This window comes from Eretmochelys imbricata, chromosome 2, assembly GCF_965152235.1.
Source record: "Eretmochelys imbricata isolate rEreImb1 chromosome 2, rEreImb1.hap1, whole genome shotgun sequence".
Taxonomy (NCBI): domain Eukaryota; kingdom Metazoa; phylum Chordata; order Testudines; family Cheloniidae; genus Eretmochelys; species Eretmochelys imbricata.
Genome location: NC_135573.1, coordinates 265,448,623 through 265,467,680, shown reverse-complemented (window position 1 = coordinate 265,467,680; position 19,058 = coordinate 265,448,623).

The following is a 19,058-nucleotide window of genomic DNA, read 5'->3' as shown; positions in this document are numbered from 1 at the left end:
GTACGAATTTACGTATCATGGCCCCCAAAGTCCCATTAAATTTCTCCACCAGGCCATTTGTTTGATGATGGTAAGGGGTGGCAACCAAGTGATTCACCCCATGAGCTTCCCAAAGGCTTTCCATAGTTCCTGCCAGGAAATTAGTTCTTGCTTCTGTGAGGATGTCGGAGGGCCAACCTACCCTGGCAAAAATGTCTGCTAGTGCCTGGCACACACTTTTAGCCCTGGTGTTGCTTAGAGCTACTGCTTCTGGCCATCGGGTGGCAAAATCCACGAAAGTCAATATGTACTGCTTTCCTCTGGATGTCTTTTTTGGAAAAGGACCCAGAATATCCACAGCTACTCGCTGAAATGGAACCTCAATGATGGGGAGTGTCTGGAGAGGGGCTTTGACCTGGTCTTGGGGTTTTCCCACTCTTTGGCATACCTCATAAGACCGGACATAGGTAGAAACATCTTTGCCCCTTCCCTCCCAGTGGAATAACCTCCCCAACGGTCTTTGGTCCTGTTCACCCCAGCATGGCCACTAGGATGATCGTGGGCTAAGCTCAAGAGCTTTACCTGGTACTTATTTGGAACTACCAACTGTCTCTGAGGATGCTAGTCTTCCTGGTGTCCACCAGAAAGAGTTTCCTTGTATAAAAGTCCTCTTTCTACAACAAACCTGGATCGATTAGAAGAGCTGAGAGGCAGTGGGTTGCTCCGTGCTGCCGTCCAAGCTCTCTGGAGGCGTACATTTGCTTCCTGTTCGGTCTGGAACTGTTCCCTTGGTGCTGGAAACATCAGTTCCTCATTGGATTGTGGACCTATGCTCTGTCCCTCTGTAAGCAATGTAGGGGATGTGGCTGTTTCTGTTGACTGTGAACTGCTCTCCGCTGGTGCTCTATGTTGGGGTTCAGGCTCCGGCTGAGCCTCTTGTGTAGGGTTATCGGCTGCTGCCGGTTCAGGTTCGGTGGGGCCCTCTGGTGTTGGGGTTGCAAGTACTGGATTCAGTGTTGGCAATCGGTCTGGTGCTGGTTGTTCCGCTGGTTCCGGTTCTGGGACTGGCTCTGTCTGGGTCTCTGGGACTGGATTCACTACTGCGGTTCCATCACCTCTGACTGGGTTCTGGTAGAAGTTTCCGGAACAGAGCTAGGCGTGATGGCTTGCTTAGCCTGGCTGCGGGTGACCATTCCCACCCTCTTGGCGAGCTTCACATGATTGGCCAAGTCTTCCCCCAACAGCATGGGGATGGGATAATCATCATATACTGCAAAAGTCCACGTTCCTGACCAGCTCTTGTACTGGACAGGCAACTTGGCTGTAGGCAAATTGAAAGAGTTGGAATTGAAGGGTTGAATTATCACTTGGATCTCTGGGTCGATTAAATTGGGGTCCACTAAGGAAGCATGGATAGCCGACACTTGTGCTCCGGTGTCCCTCCACGCGGTGACCTTCTTCCCGCCCACACTCACAGTTTCCCTCCGTTCCAAGGGTATCTGGGAGGTGTCTGGGCCTGAGGATCACTGGTGTGATTCCTGTGCAATGAACTGTAATCTGTTGGGGTTCTTGGGGCAGTTGGCCTTCACATGCCCCGGCTCGTTACATTTAAAACATCGTCCAGCTGACGGGTCACTGGTGTGAGGTGGGTTGCTGAAGAACGGTGTGGCAGGACGATAAGGTGTCTGGAGTATTCCTTGGTGTGTAGTTGGGGCCTTGGGCTGCCCCCGGTAGTAGGGTGTGGTCTGAGGGTGTCCCTTTTGGTATCCGCTCCAACTGCGACCAGGGTTGTTCCTCTCTCCTCCCTCCACCTGTTTTGTTCTGGCTTGCCCTGCCTCTCTGGCAGTCTGGGACTGCTCGTATTGATCAGCATAAGAAGCAAGACTTTCTGCTGAGTCCATTTCCTTATCCCATAAACACTGTTTTATTTCCTCCTTGGACATATTCAGGAATTGCTCCTGAGCTATCAAATCACACATTCCGTCAAAGCTAGTGACACCGCTTTCTTGGACCCATTTATCTAACAGATCCTTCATCTGGTTTAGATAAGCCACATTACTTAGTCCAGGCGCTCTCTTAAGGGTTCGAAATTTTACTCTGTACGTTTCAGATGTAATTTGAAATTGCTTTAAAATCAAATCCTTGAACTTATTATAGTCAGAAGCCTCATCAATAGTCATCTTATTGAATATGTCCAGAGCTCTTTCAGTTAATTTTGCGACCAATGTGGTCATCTTGTGAGCTTCAGGAATTTTATGGAGAGTGCACAGTCTCTCAAAGGTGAGAAAATATTCAGCAATATCACTGGATTCAGCATACTGTAGACATAATCGCTCCCATTTGTGGATTGTTGGGGAAGGATTGTTAGGGTGATCTGGTAGATTTCGCTCAGCCCTTACCTTCTCCATCTCCAGTGCATGCTTCCTCTCTTTTTTCTTCTCCTCCAGTTCTTTTTCCCTTGCCTCCATAGCTCTCCTGTGGGCAGCCTCTAGGGCTTTTTCTGCCTCTTTTGCTGCCTTCATATCTTTTTCCTTTGCCTACATTTCTTTGTCCTTTGCCATCATAGCTCTCCTGTAGGCAGCCTCTAGGGCTTTTTCTGCCTCTTTCGCTGCTTCCAGTCTGGTTAACTCCAGTTTGTGTTGTGCCTTGGTTTCTGTCACGTTAGCCTCTCTGTTTTTAACTGATTTTACACCCAAGAGTTAAAAATCAAACAAAAAACTTGGCCTGTCAAAAAATATATATATATATATAGGTTGTGCTGTAACCGGATACCTATGTTCTCTGATAGTGAATTTCAGCCTACAGAAAAATCCCTAAAAAAAACCCAAAAAAACAAAAAAACCCTAACACCTTTGTCTCCAGGCAAATAGACAGAAAACCCCTCTAGTTGCTCTTAGCTAAAAAACAACTTCAGGTCTATGAAGACTTGTGAATTTCCCTTCAGGAGGTTAACTACCCTGCCTTTAGGTAGAGAAAACTCCAGCTCACAAAAGACAATTCCCTTTTTTCTCTGCTCTGGCCCCCCAAGCAGAGACAAAAAAACTTCTAACTGCTTTCAGCTGAAAACCTGCTTTCCAGCAGCCCAAAGGAAAAAAACAATGTTCTTTTTTAAAATCTGTGCTTCTGGTTCAAAAAATCTCAAATTGATCTCAAAATGATTTCAGGTTAATCCCACCGCTCTGACACCATGTCAAGGTTCCTTCCCCACTCTGAACTCTAGGGTACAGATGTGGGGACCTGCATAAAAAACCCCCTAAGCTTATTTTTACCAGCTTAGGTTAAAACTTCCCCAAGGTACAAACTATTTTACCTTTTGCCCCTGAACTTTATTGCTGCCACCACCAAGCGTCTAACAAACATATAACAGGGAAAGAGCCCGCTTGGAAACATCTTTCCCCCCAAAATCCTCCAAAACCCTACACCCCCTTTCCTGGGGAAGGCTTGATAAAAATCCTCACCAATTTGCATAGGTGAACACAGACCCAAATCTTTGGATCTTAAGAACAATGAGAAAGCAATCAGGTTCTTAAAAGAAGAATTTTAATTGAAGAAAAAGTAAAAGAATCACCTCTGTAAAATCAGGATGGTAAATACCTTACAGGGTAATCAGATTCAAAACATAGAGAATCCCTCTAGGCAAAATCTTAAGTTACAAAAAGACACAAAAACAGGAATATACATTCCATTCAGCACAGCTTATTTTATCAGCCATTTAAACAAAACAGAATCTAACGCATGTTTAACTAGATTGCTTATTAGACCTTTACAGGAGTTCTGACCTGCATTCCTGCTCTGGTCCCGGCAAAAGCAACACACAGAGAGAACTCTTTGTTTCCCTCCCCCTGCTCCAGCTTTGAAAGTATCTTGTCTCCTCATTGGTCATTTTGGTCAGGTGCCAGTGAGCTTATCCTAGCTTCTTAACTCTTTACAGGTGAAAGGGTTTTTCCTCTGGCCAGGAGGGATTTAAAGGTGTTTACCCTTCCCTTTATATTTATGACATCCCCCGATTGCCATGAGTTTTCAAAGACAATGGCCAATGGCTCTACAGTCACATCTGCCAACTCCTTTAACACTCTCGGATGCAGCACATCTGGCCCCATGGACTTGTGCTCGTCCAGCTTTTCTAAATAGTCCCAAACCACTTCTTTCTCCACAGAGGGCTGGTCACCTCCTCCCCATGCTGTGCTGCCCAGTGCAGTAGTCTGGGAGCTGACCTTGTTTGTGAAGACAGAGGCAAAAAAAAGCATTGAGTACATTAGCTTTTTCCACATCCTCTGTCACTAGGTTGCCTCCCTCATTCCGTAAGGGGCCCACACTTTCCTTGACTTTCTTCTTGTTGCTAACGTACCTGAAGAAACCCTTCTTGTTACTCTTAACATCTCTTGCTAGCTGCTACTCCAAGTGTGGTTTGGCCTTCCTGATTTCACTCCTGCATGCCTGAGCAATATTTTTATACTCCTCCCTGGTCATTTGTCCAAACTTCCACTTCTTGTATACTTCTTTTTTGTGTTTAATATCAGCAAGGATTTCACTGTTAAGCCAAGCTGGTTGCCTGCCATATTTACTATTCTTTCTACATATCAGAATGTTTGTCCCTGTAACCTGAATAAGGATTCTTTGAAATATAGCCAGCTCTCCTGGACTCCTTTCCCCCTCATGTTATTCTCCGAGGGGGTCCTGCCCATCAGTTCCCTGAGGGAGTCAAAGTCTGCTTTTCTGAAGTACAGGGTCCGTATTCTGCTGCTCTCCTTTCTTCCTTGTGTCAGGATCCTGAACTCGACCATCTCATGGTCACTGTCTCCCAGGTTCCCATCCACTTTTGCTTCCCCTACTAATTTTTCCCGGTTTGTGAGCAGCAGGTCAAGAAGAGCTCTGTCCCTAGTTGGTTCCTCTAGCACTTGCACCAGGAAATTGTCCCCTACACCTTCCAAAAACTTCTTGGATTGTCTGTACATCACTGTATTGCTCTCCCAGCAGATATCAGGGTGATTGAAGTCTTCCATGAGAACCAGGGCCTGCGATCTAGTAACTTCCGCTAGTTGCTGGAAGAAAGCCTCTTCCACCTCATCCCCCTGGTCTGGTGGTCTGTAGCAGACTCCCACCATGACATCACCCTTGTTGCTCACGCTTCCAAACTTAATCCAGAGACACTCAGGTTTTTGTGCAGTTTCATACCGGAGCTCTGAGCAGTCATACTGCTCTCTTACATACACTGCAACTCCCCCACCTTTTCTGCCCTGCCTGTCCTTCCTGAACAGTTTATAACCATCCATGACACTACTTCAGTCATGTGAGTTATCCCACCAAGTCTCTGTTATTCCAATCACATCATAATTCCTTGACTGTATCAGGACTGTGTAAATGAGCCTATGAGCATACAGTGGAAAATGTAATTTTTTAAAAAAAGGAACATACTCTCAATTTTTTATTGGTGGAAACTGATGATAGTTCAAATTAAGTGCTTGCTCCTTGACAAGCTCTGCAAATCACTTTTGAAGAGACTAATATAATGTCAACGGTGATTAAACTTGTCAACTTCTTTGGTCCAAGTGAGCACTGCAACACAAAGTTCAAAAGTTTTCTTTCAGACGTATCTGCCGATTATGATGACCTGTGGGTTCATAATGACATCTGTTGTCTGAGCAGAGAGCAAGTACTAAGAAGGCTGTGGGAAATTTGAGTTCACTTGGAAGAATATCTACATAAACTTTCAGGGAAAAAGGCAGAAGAGCTACATGTTTATGAGCGATGCTGCATGCATGAGCATCCTGGCTTTCCATATTGATTTGACAGGCCACTTAAATGGTTTCAATGTAAAGCTACAGGGGTGAAATTGCAGTGTAGTGGATCTCCACGGCAATGTCACTTCATTTCAAAACAAACGGAGTGCCTTCAAAAGTGGATTAAATGCTAGTAAGTGTGATGCAACCAGTGGAACACAGATTATGGCCATAAAACAAACCTGTGTATGAAAAACTGGAACTTGCAGCTTGTATGGAAGAACGTAGTATTGGATATGTTTGCAGTCATGATGCTGTACAACCATATGATATGTTTAAATTCAGAAAAGAGTGTCACTACCAACTAGATCCTTTTCCATTTAATGGATCTGTAGTTGTGTATATAGGGAACAAATGTGTATGTATTAGAAGTTGGTGTAAATTGTTTGAAGTTAGTCATTTGTTTAATATAACACACAATCCTCATGAAAACCAGTGCTACAATAGGGGATAGCCATTCTATCTGAGCATCAGACACTACTACTATATAGGTGGTAATTTGATTTAATTGTAAATTATGTGTAAAATTTATCATTTTCCCACCAAGAATACAACTTTTGCTCAAAAATAGTGGCATGCTTTCACATTACACTTCTTATTTCTAGAGGGAGGATCCCATTCATTCCATCCCTTACGTCTTTTACCACATTATTCGTCTTTGTGCTTGTATAGAAGCTATTGCCATAGATACATTGCTCTGTAATACTGCCACTGTTTGTAATAGTGTACCGTCTCTTGCATTTTTATCCCTCTCCCACTCACAAAAACCTTAGATCCCGTAAATCCTGCAAGACATTCATATTCCCCCATGCTACTAAAAAGTAAAAATCAGTTAATATATATATCGGAATTCAAATATAATTTTTACACTAAGAATACATCTTGCTCAAACCATGTAAAATACTTTATCTGTTGTAAGACATCAAATCTCTTTCAATTCCTCATTAAATTTAAGTAATAATTTTTTTTTAAGAAAAATTGCCTTTTGTTGCTGAAATTCTATTTATGACAAACTGCTGTTGTGTGTTTATCACACAGAATGTCAAAACAAATTGCACCACAATTTTGCCTTAAAAGGTGCAGATTTTTTGTGATGATTATAAAAAGTAAGTTTTAAAAATTGGAATTTTTTTAAACCATTTCATCACCGTTTTTAGAACTTGGAAACATAATTCAAGTTATTTATATGTCAGGATTATTACTTCTTTTTGAAAAATATTTAACAGCAAAACTGCTCACAGGACTAGGTGTTTGATAGGAGTACATTTTCAAAAGAGGCTCAAACTAAGGGATCAATCATAAGGACAACTTAAACAGCCGGTGCAGCTAAACTTGCATTGTGTTTTCCTGCAAATTACCGCAGTCTGGTTTTTTTGCCCACCCAATCCTGCCTGCAACAAAGTACATTTTACCTGCTCCCACTGTATGGCACATGGTCGTGTGGGACCCGCGGGATCCCACTCTCACAGCAGTACTCTAGTGAACATCACTATTCTCTGTATATCCTGTTTGCAATCCATGTAGAACTGCATGATGACATCTTTAATATGCTAAACAATGCATGCTGTTAACTGGATAATGCCAGCACCTGTATTGTGTCTGAAATCATTCTGAGATTGAAACAATGTAGAAGATTACACTTTTTTTCGCTTCCATGTTGGTGCTCTTGCCGACTATCAGTGTATGAAATCATGAATTGAGTACGCCTGCCATGATCTCACTCTGGACTACTAGACTACGAACATGCAGATACACAGTCCTTCTCTAGCTGGTAGGAAGAGTAACATTTGGCTTCGTGTCCATGAATGTGCTGTACAGAGAACATGGATGAATTTATTTTTATAGTAATGAGTACATTGTCATTCAGTATTTATTTAGTCTCGATTTGTTCGCTTGTATTCCCTCATTTCAAAGTACTCTGCTCCTTCCATCCAATTCGGAGGCCCCCCGGAAGACCAGGAAGGGGGGCACCGATGCCAAGTCTTCTGCCTTGCCCACGGGTGTATTCCGTCTACCGGTGCCGTCTGGGGAAGACGTGGCAGCACCGGAGAGAAGTGCCACCCCTTCACTGGAGTCCCTTCCCACGGAGGCCCCCGATGGAGTCCATCCTGCCCCCTTAACATCTGAAGCCCCTGCGAGCCCCGAGGCGAGCGTTGCTTTGGGCACTGGCAGAAGAACCCCGGGGTGGTGGAAGGCGATCTCCCTTCCATCTACGAGGAGATCGAGGCCCTGGGTCTGACCCTGGTCACCCAGCGGGAGGACAACTCTCTGCCGGCAGGCCTCAATCTGGGCGACCTCACCCCGGTCCCCCCTTCTCCATGCTCCCTCCCCCTAACCGCTGCTTCCGCTCCCGCCTCCGAGGGTCTCCTGGACTCTTCCATCTGCCCAGCCGCAGATGGCACCCTGCTGACAGCCGCCGAGCCCAGTGAGGCGACGGCCAGTGCCACGCGGCCGGGTATCCCTCTTTGGTGCAGGGCAACCGACCTCCTTCCTGGGCGGGGGCCCCAGCGAAGGTCGTCCACCTCCTGATGTCTTGGCTCCCACACCCGCTATGGAGCCTGAGCCCGGCATCACTGAGGGCCCCCTTCCCACCCCCCAGACCCCTGAGCCAGACCGAGAGGGGCCACCTCCCGGCGGCCTGGCTACTGGGGCCCAGGATCCCGTCTCTGCCCCTCTCTCCGACCCTGTTCCTGACCCCGTCCCTGCCCCTGATGCTGACCCCATCCCTATCCCCTCCACCTCTTGCAATGTTATTGCCGCCCCGGGGCTGTCTCCTTCCCTTTTCCAGAGGATGATCCCCAGGGAGCAGCCTTCGTGTTTCCCTGTCCTGACACACTAGGGGCCGCTATCTTTCCTCCACTGCCCCCCACCATTGAGCCGGGGTCTGAGGCAGGCCATGTGGTGCCAGCACATCGGGCACCATGTTGGGGTCCGCTCCTTGGCTGCCTGTCTCTGTGGGCTACGGGGCTGTGCTAGGGGCCCCGCCAGAGGACGGCCAGGGACCAGTGCCCCCGCCCCCCCATAGGCTGCGAGAAGAGCTGTGGGAGTTTCTTGAAGATGTCCGTGGCTCCCGCAACAAGGTACAGCTCGCTCTCCAGCGTTGGGGGGATTTTCATCAAATCCTCCAGGCCGCGAGGGCCCTTATGGGGGAGGGTAAAAGGACCGGGAAGCAGGCTGCTGCGGCCTACCAGCGGGTCTGCCTCTTCCGTGACTCTTTGCTAACCTACGGGGTAGGTCATGATTTGCTGCGTGGCCCAATAGGAATTGTGAGCATCCCTGCCGGTGAGGATCCCCCCCAGCCCTCCTCATGACACCCATCATCTTTGCAATGTTAAACACTCGGGGCTGTAGGATGGGTCTTCGCAGGTGCCATGTGCTCTCCTTCCTTCGGGAAGGGGGGTACTCTGTAGTTTTCCTGCAGGAGACCCATACGGATCTGGCCGCCGAAGATAGCTGTTGGCTGGAGTGGGGAGACAGGGTCTACTTTAGCCATCTCATAGTTCGTACGGCTGGAGTGGCGATCCTGTTCCAACCTACGGCCCGAGGTGCTGGGGGTTGCCGAGGCTGTGCCAGGCTGCCTGCTGCACCTCTGGGTCCGTATAGAGGGGCTCGTGGTCAACCTCATTAAGATTTATGCCCCGACATCAGGCCCGGAGCAGCTGCATTTCTATCAGCAGGCATCCGCCTTCCTCGGCTCCTTGGATCCTCACGAGTGCCTGGTCCTGGGTGGGGACTTTAACACCACCCTCGAGGAGCGGGACCACTCGGGGACTGAACAGTGCCCGGCCGCCACGAACGTCCTTTGGGAGATAGATGAACATCACTCCCTGGTGGACATCTGGCGTGACCAGCACCCAGACGATGTCTCAACGTTCACTTTTGTCCGGGTGGAGGCCCATCGGTCGCGCCGCTCCAGGTTGGACCGCATCTACTTGTCATGCTTCCGCCTTTCATGGACCCACTCTTCCAGAATCCAGCCGGCCCCGTTTCGGATCACTATCTAGCCACCATGACGGCCTCTCTCTGTGTATAGAGGTTGGGGCCGGCCTATTGACATTTTAACAACAGCTTGCTGGAGGATGTGGGCTTCATGGCGTCCTTCCGGGAGTTCTGGCTGGCCCGGCTGGGGCAGCCGCATGCCTTTCCCTTGGTGCAGCGGTGGTGGGATGTGGGGAAGGTGCGTGCCCGGCTCTTCTACCGTGACTACACCAGGGGCGCCAGTTGACGGAGGGATGCGACGATAGAGCAGTTGGAACAGAAGGTCTTAGAGCTGGAGAGGTGTCTGGCTGCCAGCCCCGAGGCTCCATCCCTCTGTGGAGCGTGTCGGGAGAAGCGGGAGGAGCTCCAGGCCCTCGAGAACCATCAGGTCCGGGGTGCCTTTGTTTGATCCCGCATCTGCCTCCTTCGGGAGATGGATCGCGGCTCCTGCTTCTTCTACGCCCTGGAGAGAAAGAGCGGGGCCAAGAAGCATGTCACCTGCCTCCTAGCAGAGGACGGCACCTCCATCACAGATCCAGTGGAGATGTGCGGGAGGGCCAGGGCCTTCTACACAAATCTTTTCTCTCTGGATCGGACCGATTCTGATGCTTGCAAAGTGCTCTGGGACGGACTCCTGACGGTCAGCATGGGCGACCGAGACCGGCTAGAGCTGCCTCTCACTCTGGCTGAGTTCTCGGAAGCCCTCTGCCGCATGCCCACCAATAAATCTCCAGGCATGGATGGGCTGACCATGGAGTTCTACCATGTGTTCTGGTACGTCCTCGGCCCGGACCTGGTCATAGTCTGGGCCGAGTCCTTGCAGAGTGGGGTCCTCCCTCTTTCGTGCAGGCGAGCCATGCTTGCCTTATTGCTGAAGAAGGGGGACCTCCGTGACTTACCGAATTGGCGTCCCATCTCGCTCCTCAGCACAGACTACAAAGTCGTAGCCAAGGACATCTCACTGCGGCTGGGGTCCGTGCTGGCGGACGTGGTCCACCCAGACCAGACCTACACTGTCCTGGGCTGTACCATCTTTGATAACCTCTATCTGGTCTGGGATCTTCTGGAGCTTGCATGTAGGGATGGTCTGTCGTTCGCCCTGCTGTGCTGGGATCAGGAGAAGGCGTTCGACAGGGTAGATCATGGGTATCTTCTGGGCACTCTGCGAGCGTTTGGCTTCTGACCCCAGTTTGTGGGTTTTCTCCAGGTGCTGTACGCCTCCGCGGAGTGTTTGGTCAGGCTCAACTGGACCCTGACTGAACCGGTCAGCTTTGGATGGGGAGTACAGCAGGGGTGCCCACTCTCCGGCCAGCTGTACACTCTGGCAGTTGAGCTCTTCCTCTGTCTCCTTTGCAGGAGGTTGACGGGGTTGGTGCTGCGGAAGCTGGAGCTGCGGCTGGTCCTGTTGGTGTACGCCAACGACGTGATCCTCGTGGTCCAGGACCCAGGTAACTTGGCGCAGTTGGAGGATTGCCAGGCCATTTACTCAGCAGCCTCCTCTGCCCGGGTCAACTGGGTCAAGAGCTCTGGCCTGGAGGTAGGGGACCAGTGGCAGGCGAGCTCCTTCCCACCCGCGCTTCAGGCCATCCGGTGGAGCGCCAGTCCGCTGCTCTATCTCGGCATCTACCTTTCTGCCACGCATCCCACTCCGCCGGAGAACTGGCACGATTTAGAGGGCAGAGTGATAGAGCGGCTCCGGAGACGGACAGGACTACTCCGGTGCCTCTCCCTTCGAGGGAGAGCGCTGGTGCTCAATCAGCTAGTCCTGTCCATGGTCTGGTACTGGCTTAACACCCTGGTCCCGGCTCCGGGCTTCCTGGCCAACCTCCGGACAGGGATTCTGGAGTTCTTTTGGCCAGGACTGCACTGGGTCTCTGCAGGGGACCTCCACCTGCCCTGGAGGAGGGAGGGCAGGGCCTGAAATGCCTACACACTCAGGTCCATGTCTTCCGCCTCCAGGCCCTGCAGAGGCGCTTTTATAGGGCAGGTAGTCCTGCATGGAGCTTACCGGCGCACTCCTGCCTGCGCCATTTCTGAGGGCTCCGATATGACCGGCAGCTCCTTTATCTCCATCCGAGAGGTCTTCCGTGAGACCTCTCCGGGCTGCCGGTCTTCTACAAGGACCTCCTCTGGACCTGGAAACTGTTCTCAGCAACCAGGTTCGTGGCGGCCACTGAGGGGGCAGATCTCCTTGCGGAGCCCCTGCTACACAACCCCCAGCTCCGTGTGCAGGCGGCGGAGTCCCCCTCGGTGCGCCAGAGATTGGTCCTGGCAGAAGTCACCAGCGTTGGAGACCTCCTGGACTACGACTGGGGAGACTGGCTGGATCCCCTGACACTTGCTCGGCGCATGGGGCTCTCCAGACCTCATACTCTCCAGCGTGTACGTCAGGAGGTGAGGGCCGCTTTACCGCCCACTGCTCTGGCCTACCTCGACCAGGTCCTGCGAGCTGGCATGCCCTGCCCACCCTCCACCCCAGGCCCTCCAGATCTTTTCATCGGGCCCCTGTCCCGTGAACCCAACCGGCCCCCCTGCTCCTTCACCATGAGCTGGCTGCACGACTTGCAGCCGGTTCGTTTCCAGACTGTACCAAGGAAACATCTATACACGCTCGTGCTCCACACTCTTCACTTCCTCACCCTCTCGTCCCACCCCGACACAAAGTGGCGGGACCTCCTGCCACCTCTAGAGGGTGAGGAGCCCCAGTGGGCCAGCCTATACTCCACCCTGGTCCCTAAGCCTGCCGAGGATATCAGTTGGCAGCTCCTTCATGGGGCTGTGAGCATGGGCGTGTACTTGGTACGGTTTACCCCTGTCCTGGACACCTGCCCCTTCTGCGGTGTGAGGGAGACCCTGACGCACGTTTACTTGGAGTATGCCAGACTACAGCCCCTATTCCGGCTCCTCGCAAATATTTTGTTACTTTTCTGGCTGCACTTTTCCCCTTACCTTCTTATCTATGGACTCCCTATCCGTGGCCCCACAAAGCCATGGGACATTCTGGTCAACCTCCTCCTGGTCCTGGCTAAAATGGCCATCTATAAAACCAGGGTGAGGAGGTTGGCTGATGGAGACTCCTCTGACTGTGGGGCCTATTTCCAATCTTCCGTCCGTTCACACATCCAGGCAGAGTTCCTCTGGGCGGCGTCCACTTGACGCCTTCGAGGAGCAGTGGGCGCTGTCCGGGGTTCTCTGCTCGGTATCCCCGTCAGGTTCCCTTTGTTTGACCCTTTGACCGCACTCCTGTTCTTGTTATTTTATTAGTTGTCCCCCAAAATAATTTGGCTTCTAGGTCCTGTGGATCCCCCCCTTAGGCTGGGCGGGGTGGGGGATCCTTCAAACACTCTCCTGTAGCCATCTGGCCTGACCCTGTCACAACACTCATCATCCCCCAGGATACAGGCCAAGCCCTGCTTTTCTGGTCCCAGAGTTCAGTGCGGTTCTTGCCTTGGAATCTCTGTTCTCCATTCTGTATGCTAATGGGGATGCCTTCCTGTCCCATCTTTGATGCAGATGAGACTAGGGGAGTTGCCTTAATCCTGTCACCCTTGTCAGAGGGGGTCTAGGTGTGTCTCCCACCGCCCTTCACTGTTCTCTGCAAGGCTTTTCTCTGATCAGTTTTGGTTCAAGCAGAGGCTGGGTGCCGGGGGATGTCCTTCATGAGTCAGACAGGCTGGATACTGTGCCCTGGTTCCCCAAGAACACAGAGCTGACTGGTATCAAGACCCCCCCGTTGATGGGATGCTTGCGCTGAGTGACTATCCCCATCACATCCTTACTCCATAGTACCGGGTCTGATCTTCCATCCTTTGCAGCCGCTGCATCAGTTGTTGTATCCAACAAACCAGCAGAACCAGACCAATTGTTAGTATAATTTGGAAATCAGTGATCACCACAATGGGGTGAAGTATGATATTCAAAAGATTTGTTGTACTGGGACTCCGTCCAAGCAAAATCTCCCACCAGGAGTGATGGTCTGTGTTTTTAACTGTGGCTGCAAGCCTAGAGATCTCCTGGTTGTGTTGAATCTTGAGTTTGCTATTCTCCCCCAAAGTTCTGAGCCTTTGCAGCTCAGCTTGTAAAGAGGGATGAGTTAACAGTCCCTTATTAATAGACCCATAGTAGACCCATTCCCAGTGAAATGGGGGAAATCTCCTTGTAGAGCTCAGCATAGGCATTTAAATGTTGTACAGTCTATGTAGGCACAGTAAACTTAATATCACAACTAACAATGGCGGTTACATTACAGAAACAGCGATTAACGTAAGGCACCACGGGTTGAACCAATGTCCTTTAATACAATATTACATCTTGTCCTCTCTCTCTCTCTCTTACACACAAACACGCACACGCTTTACCAACATAAACAATAACAGACCCCTCTTGTTGGATAATGTCGAAGGAACAGTGAGATTTATTCCCAGGTTGTGGGAAGAAGCATTCATCATGTTCCTCCAATGCTTGGTCTTCATAGATATAGCCCAAACCTTCTTTTTTCTTACACCCTTTTACATTTACTGTGTTCCACTCATTATCTTTCTGCCAGGCCCAAGTGTTAGGGTCTCTGGAGTACTTTACTGAGTCATTATTAATCTGTAATCTCAGTGGGACTACTGTTGGGTGGATTACTCTTAATTTCTTTGCTTGCCACTGTTATTAGGGTGACTGTTATTAGGTGCAAGCTTTGCTGGTGGTGACTGTACAAAGCGTTAATTAGTCTCCACCAGGGCTGGAGAACTAATTCTTCTGCCGTTACATGGGGCTGAATTAAGTTGATTGCCTCCATGGGAATTTGTCCTGCTATGGCTTGCCGAATCATTCCCATCACTACGTTTTGGGTGAGAGCCTGATCTTGCTCACATGCTGAGGTCAATGAGACATTCTGGAGGGACTGTACACCAGACATCATTAACTCTTCATTCTTTTGTATGAGTCTTTCCCATCCAGGAAATACCTTACTTGTTAACTGCTGTTCCTCACTTAACTGTTTCAAAGATGCTGTTAAGGGGGTTTCCATCTTTCCTATACTTTCGGTGGCATATGACAGTTTATTAGCCAGAACTTCTATATTTGCGGCATCAACTAAAGAGATTCCTGTTCCTACAGGTGCAATCCAATCACTTAATTCCCTTTTTACTCTATTTACATGGTTGGCCCCTTGCCACATTCTTACCCATTCATCCCAACCCTTATGGCTAGTTCCAATCAAGGGAGCACATGCAGGTGCAATGTGATGTGCCCTTCAATGGAATTTCCCAGTCTGGGGGACCTTGTTGAGTCAGGTCATGTCCAGCTAAAGTCCAGTTCAGCGGTTCCTAGTTCATGAGGAATCGTTTGCTATTCTTGCCTGCTGGCGTGATCAGAGACAGCTGCAGTTCATCTCCGGGTAACGGAGGTGTCTGAGTTCTAATGAAAATGATGAGATGTAGGGGCATGGTTGTTCCCCAGACAAAGGAGGAAGCCAGGGCTACCCTGCACCTTCCGCCACCCTGGAGGCTGTCACGGGGTATGTTTGATGGTGTACATCCCGTTTGAGACCACAACGGCTTACAGAAGAATGGGACAGAGTCTGGGGTGGACTTAGTTTCATAACAAAACCTCTCCTGGTTTCTTCTCTTCCATTATATACAGTTTCCTAAGGGAAGATGCAGGCAGTAGTATTTTAAGAGCACTTATCCATTCCCGGGGTCCAGTGGCAGTCTGCTCCCAAGAACCGATGCCCAGGGCCGGCTCCAGGCACCGGCTTTCCAAGCAGGTGCTTGGGGCTGCATTCAGAATGGGGCGGCAGTCCGTGTCCCGCGGCGGCATTTCGGCGGCAGCTCTGCTGTTCTTCCTGCCGCGGCGGCTTTTGGGTGGCAGCTCTGCTGCTCTTCCGGGCCCGGCGGCAATTCGGCGCCTGCTCTGGTGCTGTTGCGGCAGTGGCAATTCGGCGGCAATTGCTTGGGGTGGCAAAATTGGTAGAGCTGCCCCTGCCTATGCCTATGTCTAGAGCATCTGCATCACAAGGAGAGGCACATAACTGAGCCAATTGGGTTAAGTCCATGCCATCAGCAGAGGGGTACATTTGCCAAACATGGGCCAGCCATGCAATGGCTGTGTCACGGTTCAGTGGCCCCAGTCTCTCAGCAATAGCCTTGGCCTGGCTAGGAGACCATCTTACTACGTCTGTCACCAGCTCTGTTGTGGGGAGATCAGCTCCTGCAACTATGCGTATAACCTCCCCTGTGGAAATGGGCAACATTATGCATGTGTGGCCAGTCGGGGTTGAATGAGTTGTTGGGGACAGCATCAGGAGGGGATATCTTTATTTTCCCAGGGGGCTCCAAATCACAATCCTCTCTGAGCCTTACAGCTGCTACCCCCCCCCCCCCCGTATGTGCGCTACGTTGGGTACACAATTTACTAATCTCTGCCTCACGCGCCTGATGGCCTGCTGCTGTCTTGGCTGCCCTGTTCTCTTCTGCCAAGAAGCGAGTTGCTGCTCTTGCTTCTTCTAACAGAACTTTTGTGTGTGTTAACTCTTTTCTATACTGTTCTGCATTCTTGCTTGCCTTGTCTCTCTCCTCGTGTATATCTCTAAGTACAGTGGGGTGGGAGGAGGTATTGTTTCATATTCTCTGTGTATATATAAAGTCTGCTGCAGTTTCCACGGTATGCATCTGATGAAGTGAGCTGTAGCTCACGAAAGCTCATGCTCAAATAAATTGGTTAGTCTCTAAGGTGCCACAAGGACTCCTTTTCTTTTTGCGAATACAGACTAACACGGCTGTTACTCTGAAACCTCTCTAAGTACAGTCACCATTCTGAGCTTTTCTGCTAGCAATTCACATCTGTCTGTCTCACATTCGTTCAAATGCTGTGGTAACTGCTTTTTCTCAAGCCCCAGTTCCTGCCTTCCCTTTACCATTTCCACCCTGTCCAGACATGCATAAAATAATGCCCATGCAGCAGCTGCATCCTTTGCACCACCACATGGCTTAAAGGTTGTGCAATGTTGTTCAAAGCTCAGACTACCTTCAGTCAGGGGATTCTCGCCTTTAAAGCACGCCCTTTCCCAGGGGCATTTCCTTTTCTTCATTACCCGTCTCCCTAATCTGTTGGTTTTCTTCTGTCTCAAACGAGGAGCCAAGAGGTCTTTTTCAGACATCTCTACTTCCCTTCTTTCACTAATGATCCCCACCAACATCTCTTTCACTAGCCACAGTATTGCTCTCAAACCTTTAATTTTTAAGGCACTATTCTTAACTCCTTATTGCACAGTTCTACAGCTATTCTAAGCACGATTCTTAACACAAGGTTACCAGATATTCTATGAGAAAGGGACCTTGCTAAAGGAGCTTGGTCTGAAATGGAAAAACAAGCTTGCTCAGGTCTGTGCCTCAGTTTTCCTTCTCCACAGCAACTACACAACAATTACCACGTGATTAGGGTCACAAGCTACCAGATTTGCCCGTTACTTTGGAGTATGCTCATTTATTACTCTTTGCCGGGGGGGGGGGGCAAGGAGGGGCGTTCTGTAATTCTATCAATGTAATGCTTGTGTCACTTGTGTTTTCTTATGGAGCTCTACTTTCTCCCTTATACAAGTCCCCTCCCAATGGAGCTATCCTGCAGGACCTAGGTTCCCCAGGGCTGGGTTCCTCCAGCTCCAGAATCAGATGAACACACACACACTAACAGAGCAAGACTGAGTGGACTGGGTTAAGCAGGATTTCCAAGCTGCCGCCCTTATATGTCCCTGGACTCAGTGGGCTGGGTCAAGCAGCACTTCCAAGCTGCCACCCTCGTATGTTACAGGTTCAGCACGTCCCTATCCCCACTTTCACATTACAATTGTACTGGTAGTAACCCACTTGATAAGCAAACCCCATGGTGTTTTTGGGTGCTACAGGGATCTGTAGCTTAGGTAAGAGGAGCATTGTTGCAGAGTAAATGGGGAAGCAAAAAACACAAAAGAGTAAAGTTCTGAGTGAGAGAGAGGGAAGCAACCAGCTTAACCATAAAAGTTATTTATTGAATAATAGTGATAATCACACAAGGAGAGCCTAAACAAACATAAGGTACATTATTAAAGATTGCAAAAGGTCAGATATAGAAAACTATACCTGATCAAACAAGTCAGGGTTAAAAAGTTATACCTGAGGTAGAAAAGAAAACAGAGAGAGAGAGCAAGAGAGAGCTGGGGTCTCACCACTCCATGAAGCTTGAACTGGTTGGGGTTCCCGGGTGATGGTGGTAGCATGGGGTCTTGAGTGCTGGAGACAGGCAGAGCTCCCAGAACCATCAGTTAGGAGAAGATGAAGTCCCAGTGGAACTGATGCACAGTTTGGATCCAGGCATCAGAATACTTACTTGAGCATGGGTAGGGGTTTTTATAGGGAAACAACAATGGTTCAAGGGAGAACACTAGATTTGTTTATGGGTAAACTGACTCAAGGGTTTGCTTTAGGCTAGACCAGGGGTGGCCAGCCTGAGCCTGAGAAGGAGCCAGAATTTACCAATGTATATTGCCAAAGAGCCACAGTAATATGTCAGCAGCCCCTCATCGGCTCCCCCCACTCCCAGCACCTCCCGCCCACCGGCAGCCCCGCCGATCACCACCTCCCCGTCTCTCCCCGCACCGCCTGATCAGCTCTTTCGTGGCGTGCAGGAGGCTCGGGGGGAGGGGGAGGAGTGTGGGCATGGCAGGCTCAGGGAGGGGTGGGAAGGGGTGGAGTGGGGGCTGGGCCTGTGGCAGAGCCAGGCGTTGAGCAGGGAGCACCCCCCGGCACATGGGAAAGTTGGAGCCTGTAGCTCCAACCCCGGAGTTGGTGCCTAGACAAGGAGCCGCAGATTGACTTCTGAAGAGCCGCGTGTGGCTCCGGAGCCCCAGGTTGGCCACCGCTGGGCTAGACAGTAGGAACTGATCATTCCTGGGTATGGGTGGTGTTCCTTCAAGGGAGCTCACAATGCAATTAAGCAGCTTCAGTATTTTGGATATCAGTCAAGGATTAATTACTAGAATTGGTCTGATAACTGCTGAGCTGGATGTGTGTAGGCGTGGGTTCATTAACATCTGGAGCAGAGATCCCCCAGGATGCAGTGCTTCCCTGCTTTTCTGGTCCCAGAGTTTAGTGCGGTTCTTGCCTTGGAATCTCTATTCTCCATTCTGTCTGCTAATGGGGATGCCTCCCTGTCCCATCTTTGATGCAGATGAGGCTAGGGGAATTGCCTTAATCCTGTCACCCTGTCCGGAGGGGTTTAGGTGTGTCTCCCACGGCCTTTTCATTGCTTTCTGTAAGTCTTTCTTCTGATTGGTTTTGGTTCAAGCAGAGGGTGGGG